Below are 9,044 nucleotides of genomic sequence, written 5' to 3'. Positions count from 1 at the left end.
CAGTATCATCCAGAAAGTGTGCAACAGCCCAGACTCCCTTTGATCTCCAATCCTCTATATACACAGATTTTCTACTAAGCAATATGTACCTGTTGTGTGGTGTAAAATTATGACTATAAATTAACTTCCAATAGAGAAGGACTTGCTGATGGAAAGCAGAGAGTTTAAGTGTTAATGAGCTACACTCAAAGTCACAGTGCAGAAGAAAGTCTATTCCACCCATTTTTTTGAAAATCATATTAGGAACAATAAACCAGAAGGAATGTCTATTTGTAAGGAAAGATTTTAACCATTTCAGTTTCAAGACACCATTCATAATATCAAAATCAATGGCATTCAACCCCCATCATCATAGTTTTTAACCATGTCAATCTCTCTTATATATTGACATCTATTTCTCCATATGAAGTTAAAATTAACAGTATTAATCATTTTGATCATTCTTGCTGAGATGGGTAAGGAGAAGGCTCGGTAAATGAGTCTGGACAGACTATCCATTTTTGATAATAAGACTCTGCCAAAAATGTAAATATCTCTCTGCAGCCACCTGTTTAGAATTGACTTACACTTGTCCACATTGTTACAAATATTCATCATTTCAGTTGTTGTTTTGCCCTTAGAGATAACAATCCCCAAATATTTGACCTCATTTTTGATCTTTGTTATACAGGGATTGTAGATGATAATCATGTAATGTTAAAATTTCACATTTATGTAAATTCAGCTGTAAGCCAGAAGCTTTTGAGAATTGATTGATAGACTGCAATGATAAGGGAATTTGATCTTCATTTTCAGAAATAACGTTGTGTCATCTGCCAGTTGACTTATTACAATTTGTCTGTACATCACATTTAGCCCTTCAATGTGACTGCTTTTGATGAGAATAGACAACATTTCGGCAACTATTATGAACAATAATGGTGAGCTGCCGCAACCTTGTCGAATACCCCTCTTAATCTCAAATCTGGAACAAGTGCCATGTCCTAAAGCTACAGAACTGTTCCAAAACCAAAGTGACATAAAGTTTTTAAAATAAAGGGGTGTTCAACAGAATCAAATGCTTTATAAAAGTCTAAAAATAAAATAAACCCACTTTCTTGAACCATCTTACTGTAATCAAGTAAATCCAATACAAGTCTAATGTTATTGTGAATTAACCTGTCTTTTAGAAAACCAGATTGCGTCTCACTAATTATGGAAGAAAGACCTTCTTTTAATCTAGCAGCAATCACTCCTGAAAGAATCTTATAGTCTGTATTAAGCAGTGTTATTGGCCTGAGGTTATCTAATATCCGTTTATCTTTTCCAGGTTTAGGAATCAGGGTGATTAAACCTTGTTTCATGATTGACATCAATTCTTTTTTCTCTATACATTCCTCTAATGCATCAAATAGTAGATCTCTTACATCCCTCCAGAAGAATTGATAAAAAAATGTGTTGTGAGCCCATCTGTCCCAGGATATTTGTTTAAAGCCATTTTGAAAATAACTGAGTCCAATTCGTTAATTTTAAAGTCTGACTCACAGATCTTTAAAGGAGTCATCAATACGAGGGATAGCGTTCTCCATCTTATCAAAAAGGATGTCAGTATCTACTAAAGAATATTTGGAAGAATATAATTCAGAGTAAAAGGAGGAAACCTCTTTTTTTATACTTCTAAAATCTTTGTTTTCAATCCCATTAATCATTAGACTTGTAATAGAGTTTCTCTGCTGTCTGCTTTTTTCCAAATTGCTAAAATATGAGGAATTGTTTTCACCTGCTTCAATCCATTTCGCTCTTGATCTTATGAAGGTTCCCTGAGCTCTTTCAAGATAAAGATCATCTAATTTGACTTGTAATTTAATTTGTTCTTCTCTTGAGAGTTTAGATCCGGTTTACTACAGCACATACTTATTTCCCGGAGCAGATTACTTTCATACTCTCTTTTTCTTATTAAGTTCTTTGCTAAATTTAATGGTAAATTGTCTAATCTTAAATTTAGTAAATTCCCATCTACCCATGTTATTTTCAATTGATTCATTATTTTTATTTTCCTTTATTAATTCTCTAATCTTATTACAGTATTCTTGATTTTGTAGCAATCTGGCATTAAATTTCCAATACCCTTTATTCCTAACTTCCTTCACTTTGGGTTCCAGTAATCAATTCTGGACTTGTTTCCTCCGTTGGGCTTAAACCATGAATAACTTTTAACATCTGGGTTTAATCTTCTCCATATATCAGTTAGATTATTATCTGTCATGAAACTTTTAATAGTGTCATTATATTGTGGTTTTTCTAATCTTGGAGGCATCCTATCTACCCATTCATCCGGAGTCATGTTCCAGTCGCCTCCTACTAAAACATAGTCAGTGGGGTACAACACTTTAAGATCTGATATCGCATTTGTTATATTTTCCAAAAGTTTCTTATTTTGTCCATTGTTATTATACCCATAAATATTTGTTATAATAAGAAACAGACTTTCAACTTTCAATACCACCGTCAGCCAGTGACCATCTCCATCAGCTCTATGACTTATAATTTCTCCAGGACATTTGTTGAAGCATATTGTGACGCCTCCCGATCGGTTAGAGCCATGACTAAATAAAATTCGGTCTCCCCATTGATTAGTCCAAAAAGTCGCGTCCACATCAGCAGAATGAGTCTCTTGTAAAAATAAACATTGAGATATTTGCCCTTTACAAAATAAAAAAAGTGCTTTCCTTTTCACAATGTCCTTCAAGCCCCTAACATTTAATGAACCAAAAGAAATATTAACATTTTCCATGAACACTAAAACAATACAAGAAAAGTGAATGCAAGTGTAACACTTGTTTAATTCGCCCACTCAGATAGTGAATGAACCTAAACCTTTAAAGAGTTTTAACGTCCCTTTGTAAAAGTTTCCACTGTATCACAGTCATATCAAATGATTTCACCTGTCATCTTCAATCCGGCGTCCTTCAATGTATCTGTGAGGACCCCGAAAGAAAGCCAGTTTTGCAGCGCGCCTCGCTTGTTCAATTTGCGGCCATAGACGTCTTCTTTCCTCCCAGTCCTCCCGTGGCAACACCTCTGCAAAACGGATGCCTTTATCCTTGCAGACCTGCGAGTTCTTGGTCCGTCGCCAGATCTCTTCTTTCACCCACCTCTTGGCAAACAGAATGATTACATGCCTGACTTTATTGTCCATCTTTCTTCCCACTCTATGGACGATGTCGACCGCTTCCTCCACCTGCGACTCCAGATCTGGCGCAATTTTCCGGAGGATTTCGGTGACTTGTGCTGGGATGTCCTCCTCTCGTTTCTCTTCCAAGCCTTTAATCCGGAGACACCACCTCATCCTGTATCTCTCTTGTTCTCTTACTCTTTCCTTGAGTTCACTGTTGTCTTTGCAAAGCCGGTTGTTTTGTTTCTCCAAGTCTTCAACTTTTTTTTTGCATTCTCTCACCTCCTCCGCGTTGAACTGAACTTCTTTTGCTAAGCTAGCAATCATGATGCTGCTTTGTTTTGTCTGCTCCTTCAAAAATCAGCCAGCTGTCCATCCACTCGTTTTTCAAGACCCGTTATCTGCTGGCTTAGCCTTTTTCCCCACGGGATTCTTAACTAGTGTCGTTGGTACAGAGTCGTCACTGCGGTCCCTCTTGTTTATAAGAGCGGTGTCCATGGCATAGTCGTGCTCCGGTGCATGTACGTTATCTTTTCCCCCGACATTCGGCAAAGTTTTCTTTTCCTTGGAGTCCATCGTGAGTTTGGCCGGTTTAATTAGCTTCTTTGCTTCCATTTTGTCACTCCAAAGTGGATTTTCAACAACTTCAAATTAAACTTTGGGACTAATTTAGAAGAGCTCCGGAAAACGTGACTGCTCAACCCGCCATCTTGCCGGAAGTCATTCCTTTTTTAAAAAGAATAGATTCAGAACAGGATTTGAATAGATTTTTCTTGTTTGTCTCAGCCAGTCGCTCAGTTCACAACAATCAGTCACATTTTAAGATTTGTGGTAAACTAAGATAATCAGTTAGACTCATATACAGACAGCTTTTGTTGTAGCATTTCCAGTTCGTTATTAGCTTGACCAGTGCAATGTTGTGTAAAAAACACTGGGAGGCGGAGGAAATAGATGAAAATATCGCTTTTCTGTTTGATAGATAGATAGATAGATAGATAGATAGATAGATAGATAGATAGATAGATGCTGCTCCAGCATATGACAAAGAGCTCCTCCCGCCCCTCACAAACACACAGACTCAGAGAGAGAGAGAGAGATGTATCTCATCTGGATTAGGAAGAGTTTATCATTACTGGCCCTGGGACCTGTTTAATATCGAGTTTCCATACACATTACTTACTGAAATATCTAAAAACAACTAGACCTAGTGTCTATATGTTGTTGAGTTGTTACATTATCTCAAATGTTTCCATTAATTCTCAAACCAGAGAAATCTGTGATTTTAATCATGGTAACGCTCTGTTTCATTGGTCGTTAGTCAGTGTTGTGGTTTCCTGCCAGAAGATCAAAATTGACTTTTATCCAGTTTTGGGTCACATTTTTATTAAACGTCATCAGACATCTGGATCTTTAGTTATCAGAGAAAAAAGCTTGGCAAACATTAATGGAAGTTTGCCCCCTATCCCCTCCAAGACCACCTGTGTCTGCCAGACAGTGTGGGAGACACACTGATTTTTAACATGAAACTGCTTTATTCTGTGTTTCAACTGGTTTTAATCCCCTTGTCCATTTGTTATGGAAAGGAGGGTACATCCTCCACCACCACACACACACATGTCCTCCTATACTAGTGTTTCTATGAGCACCAAATCTGGCATTGATTACATGAAGTGTTTGTCAAGAGAGGCTGGGATTTTACTCCTTTTTTGAAGCGGGTTGCCCTCAGAAATGCCAGAACTGAGACTTTCACGCCGGCGATGTTCATTAATCTGCCGCCTGTAGCACTCACAGATCAATGGACTATGCTAGCGGGCCCGTAGCCCTCAGGGAAAAAATACAGCTAGTTTCTCTGTCCTTGTCTGGTTGCTACAGTGGGCCCCTACGCAGCCACCCTCGCTCACTGGCCTCGTCCCTGACCTGAGGCGACGAATGAGCACTGAGGAGGGGGAGAGGCGGAGGAGGGCCCTCTTATGTGATTCCACCCACTGACGTATGTGGGCGTCGCAGAGTCTCCCAAAGATGCACCCTGGCGATACTTTTTATTCACCGTCCCGGGCTTCTACCTGTGGGGGAGCACTCTTGCGAGCCCACAGACCAGCCCCTGTAACCTCCGTCTCAAGAACCCTATCAGGATTTATACCCTTAACTACAAGAAACCTAACAGTTATGAGGTGTTCACCGGGCTCCCAGACACCTGGTCAGCCCGAGGAGGGGTCCTTACACAGGGCAATGTAAACTAAGCTTGAACTTAGTTTACATTGCCCTATAGGTTGATTTACTTCGTCTGAACTCAATTCTTGGAACATAGCCACAAGAATTGAAATTGACTGAACGCAGCAACAAGAGTTGTGGTTTTTGGAACACAGCTATTTTTAGCCACACATAAAATACTTGAATAATAAATAATAAATGAATGAATAACATTGGTAGATGGCAATAATGATAACAATGATAATGAAAGCATTAAGTATATGGCTAAATGAGATTGAATGATTCATTTTTAAATGATTATAAAATGAATGCATAAAATATAAAAGTGAGTAAAATACATGATTAAATGATAATAAAAAAATGAATGAAATATAAAAGAATACAAACAAACGATAGGAATGATTATATGATTTGGTATTTCCAACATTCTGAAGACATTTTTATACTAAAACTTAAACTTCTTAACTTCTTACAGATGGAGACCCACATCCTTTCATAGAAAATAAAGATAAAATTAGGATAAAGATAAAAATAAAGAATAAATGATGGGTACAATATAAAGGTAAATAAATGTAAATACAAGCGAGTTGACCCTGCTGTTCTATCTGACAATATTCTTTGTCGGTACTTTCCTTATGGAGGAGTCCTCCTTACATTTTTGTATTTGGTCTTTTTTGTCATTGTTTTTCTTAATAAAGCATCTCAAGACTTGTACTGTTCATATTAAACAAACGGTTATAACCCTTTACCACCGTCCCACCAACTACTAGGGACTATAAATGGCTTTAAAGGGGTCAGCCCTATGTTCCTACAGCCCTATGTTCCCACAGCCCTATCTACCCACATTTCTTAGAACTTTTTTTTCACAGAAATTTTTGAAAATTAGGTTTAGGGTCAGGGCTGTGGGAATATAAGGTTAGGGCTGTGGGAATATAGGGTTAGGGCTGTGGGAATATAAGGTTAGGGTTAGGGCTGTGGGAATATAAGGTTAGGGCTGCGGGAATATAGGGTTAGGGCTGTGGGAATATAGGGTTAGGGCTGTGGAAATATAGGGTTAGGGCTGTGGGAATATAGGGTTAGGGCTGTGGGAATATGGGGTTAGGGCTGTGGGAATATAAGGTTAGGGTTAGGGCTGTGGAAATATAGGGTTAGGGCTGTGGGAATATAGGGTTAGGGCTGTGGGAATATAGGGTTAGGGCTGTGGGAATATAGGGCTGTGGGAACATAGACATGCTCCCGCTTTAAATAGGTTAAGTCCTTAAAAAGATAGAAGAATAAATGTGTCTGCACATGCACTCATGCATGTGCTGGTACTTCTCATCTTTGTTAACTCACAACACAATCCAGCCACACACACTGAACACCAAACACACTGTGACTGTTGTGGCTCTGGTATAAAACTACATGTCATCAAGAGTGATTGTGTGTGTGTGTGTGTGTGTGTGTGTGTGTGTGTGTGTGTGTGTGTGCGTGCATGCGTGCGTGCGTCCATCCATCACACTCACTCACTCACACACACACACACAGACACAGACACAAACAAAAGCAGTGTTGCTGCTGAAACTGCATGTCCTCTGTTGTGTTGTCCATTCATTTTCCTGTTTGTCTAATGTGTCACTGTAATATCACATGTTCCTATGTCTTTGTATTGCTTTTTACAATGAGTGTGGCTTTATGCTGCCTTGACTTTAGTTTGTGGTACTGCTGAGCGATGAGCTCTGCTGAAACTTTACATGGTTCATTAGTCATCACAAGGAAACAAACACTACAACAATTTTGTGGTACTGGGGGTACCACAATTTCTTTTCTATCCATCAATACCAAGTAATATAGGGCCAAAATAATAAGGAATAAGGAAATTTCTTCAAAATGCCCATACCTACCTACCCCTGCTGACAGTCTGCTACTGAGCTAACCACTTAGCCACAAACAAAAGTCAAACAAAGTGAAGGTTTAAATATAAAGCTGAATGGTTACTAGCTAATCCTAAACTAGTTAACACCACTTGGCAGCCTATTTGTTACACTGCCTTTAAAACGTGCATGTTCTGTATTAATTAGTAAGTCAAACAGACAATGGTGAAATGATTTACTGACCTCTGTGAGGTTAGTACCCCATTAGATCAGGATATGAATAAAACTGTCAGTTAATTTGTAGACAGAAAAAAAAATCGACCCATTCTTGAGAGATTAAATATTAGAATTTTAAATATAGGCTTATGTATGAGCACCTCATCAACATCAACTTGACTCTAAAATAGTGCTGCACACTGCAGCTGAGTCCATGTTCTTGGAAATGTAATATTTAATTTATAAAAAATAGTGCAAAAGTTTTTATTTTATCTACACAAATGATGCAGAAACAAATCCAAATGTTTTTTGCTCATTTTCTGGTCATATGAGGTGCCAATATCTAAAAGCAACAAACTCAAACTTTGTCCTGAGCACTTAAATTGTTACTCAAATTATATTTGAATTTTCAGTCTTAATGTCTGGCTCATTAACTTTTTTATTACCTATTTGTATTCATGTTCAATAAAACAGATTAAGTGATTTTCTATGTTGAGGCCTTTCATGCTTTGACATTTATCACTACAGTTATTGGGCCTGAGCCCTTCAGCTGTTAAACACACATGAATAGACCTATAACAGTCACTCAGTTCAACCAATCACTAACTTCTCTGATGAATACGATGTGCATATTGCTGTAATGAACTGTCTGAGGAGAGAAAACCTGTAATTGGACATTAGCTACTTTGGCATTATGGATTGTGATAAACAACACAGACTGGTTTTAATTGTTGGTATTTAAGCAGTGGTGGGCTGTATTACTCTGTATGAGTTAGTCAGATGAAGGAGGTTTCCTTTTGTTGTCTACACGCTTCAGGTCAGGGTGTTTCATCACTGTGACCCAAAGAGAATGACTTTAGCCATTTACCACTCAGTGTTGTAGCCTCAAAGTGGCTTCAGATAAACTACAAAAGTCATTTCACTCCATTTCTTCACATACATAAGAAATCAACTTATAACCGATATGGACAGAACAGGTACAGTCACTGATAATAATTCTCAGTACGAGTATGTGAGTTATGTTTTAATTTTAATACCTGTCCTTTAATTAGAGCCGAAGTGTGTAAGCCGTTCGCTTACATTCAAACATAATATATAGTACATACTGTGTGCGTTGTGTGATAGTTTATGACATGTTGGACATATAATATCTAGTGTAAATAGGACGTTTATGGAAGCACATTGCATTCACCACAGGGAAACAAAATTGGAGACCTTATCTCATAATTATGACTTGCTATCTCTTAATAATGAGGAAAGATCCCAGAGTCAATTAATTAATTAATTAATTAATTAAGACATTCAGATTATGTTATTATGATTGTTATTATTATTATTATTATTATTATTATGATTATTAGTGTGGCAAACATTAAATGCATTTTTACAATAATTGTATTATTGCCAATTGTAGGGGATTTGATCTTATGTATAACTAGAAAATTCCAGGGAAATTTTGAGTGCCACGGGGGCTACTGCCGGGATGAGTACATGATTTATTTCCAGTGTTCAAAAGTCACCCTGATCATATTCTGGTTTTGAGAAATGTCTTGATATAAAAGACTCTTTTATAAAACAATGTCACATCCCTCCATCATGTATTATGTGGG

Source organism: Seriola lalandi, unplaced genomic scaffold (assembly GCF_002814215.2).
Source record: "Seriola lalandi dorsalis isolate HSWRI2012SDOR001 ecotype SW California unplaced genomic scaffold, Sedor1 jcf7180002055008, whole genome shotgun sequence".
Lineage (NCBI taxonomy): Eukaryota > Metazoa > Chordata > Actinopteri > Carangiformes > Carangidae > Seriola > Seriola lalandi.
The sequence above is the reverse complement of the archived record's forward strand: the minus strand, read 5'-3'. Positions refer to the sequence as shown.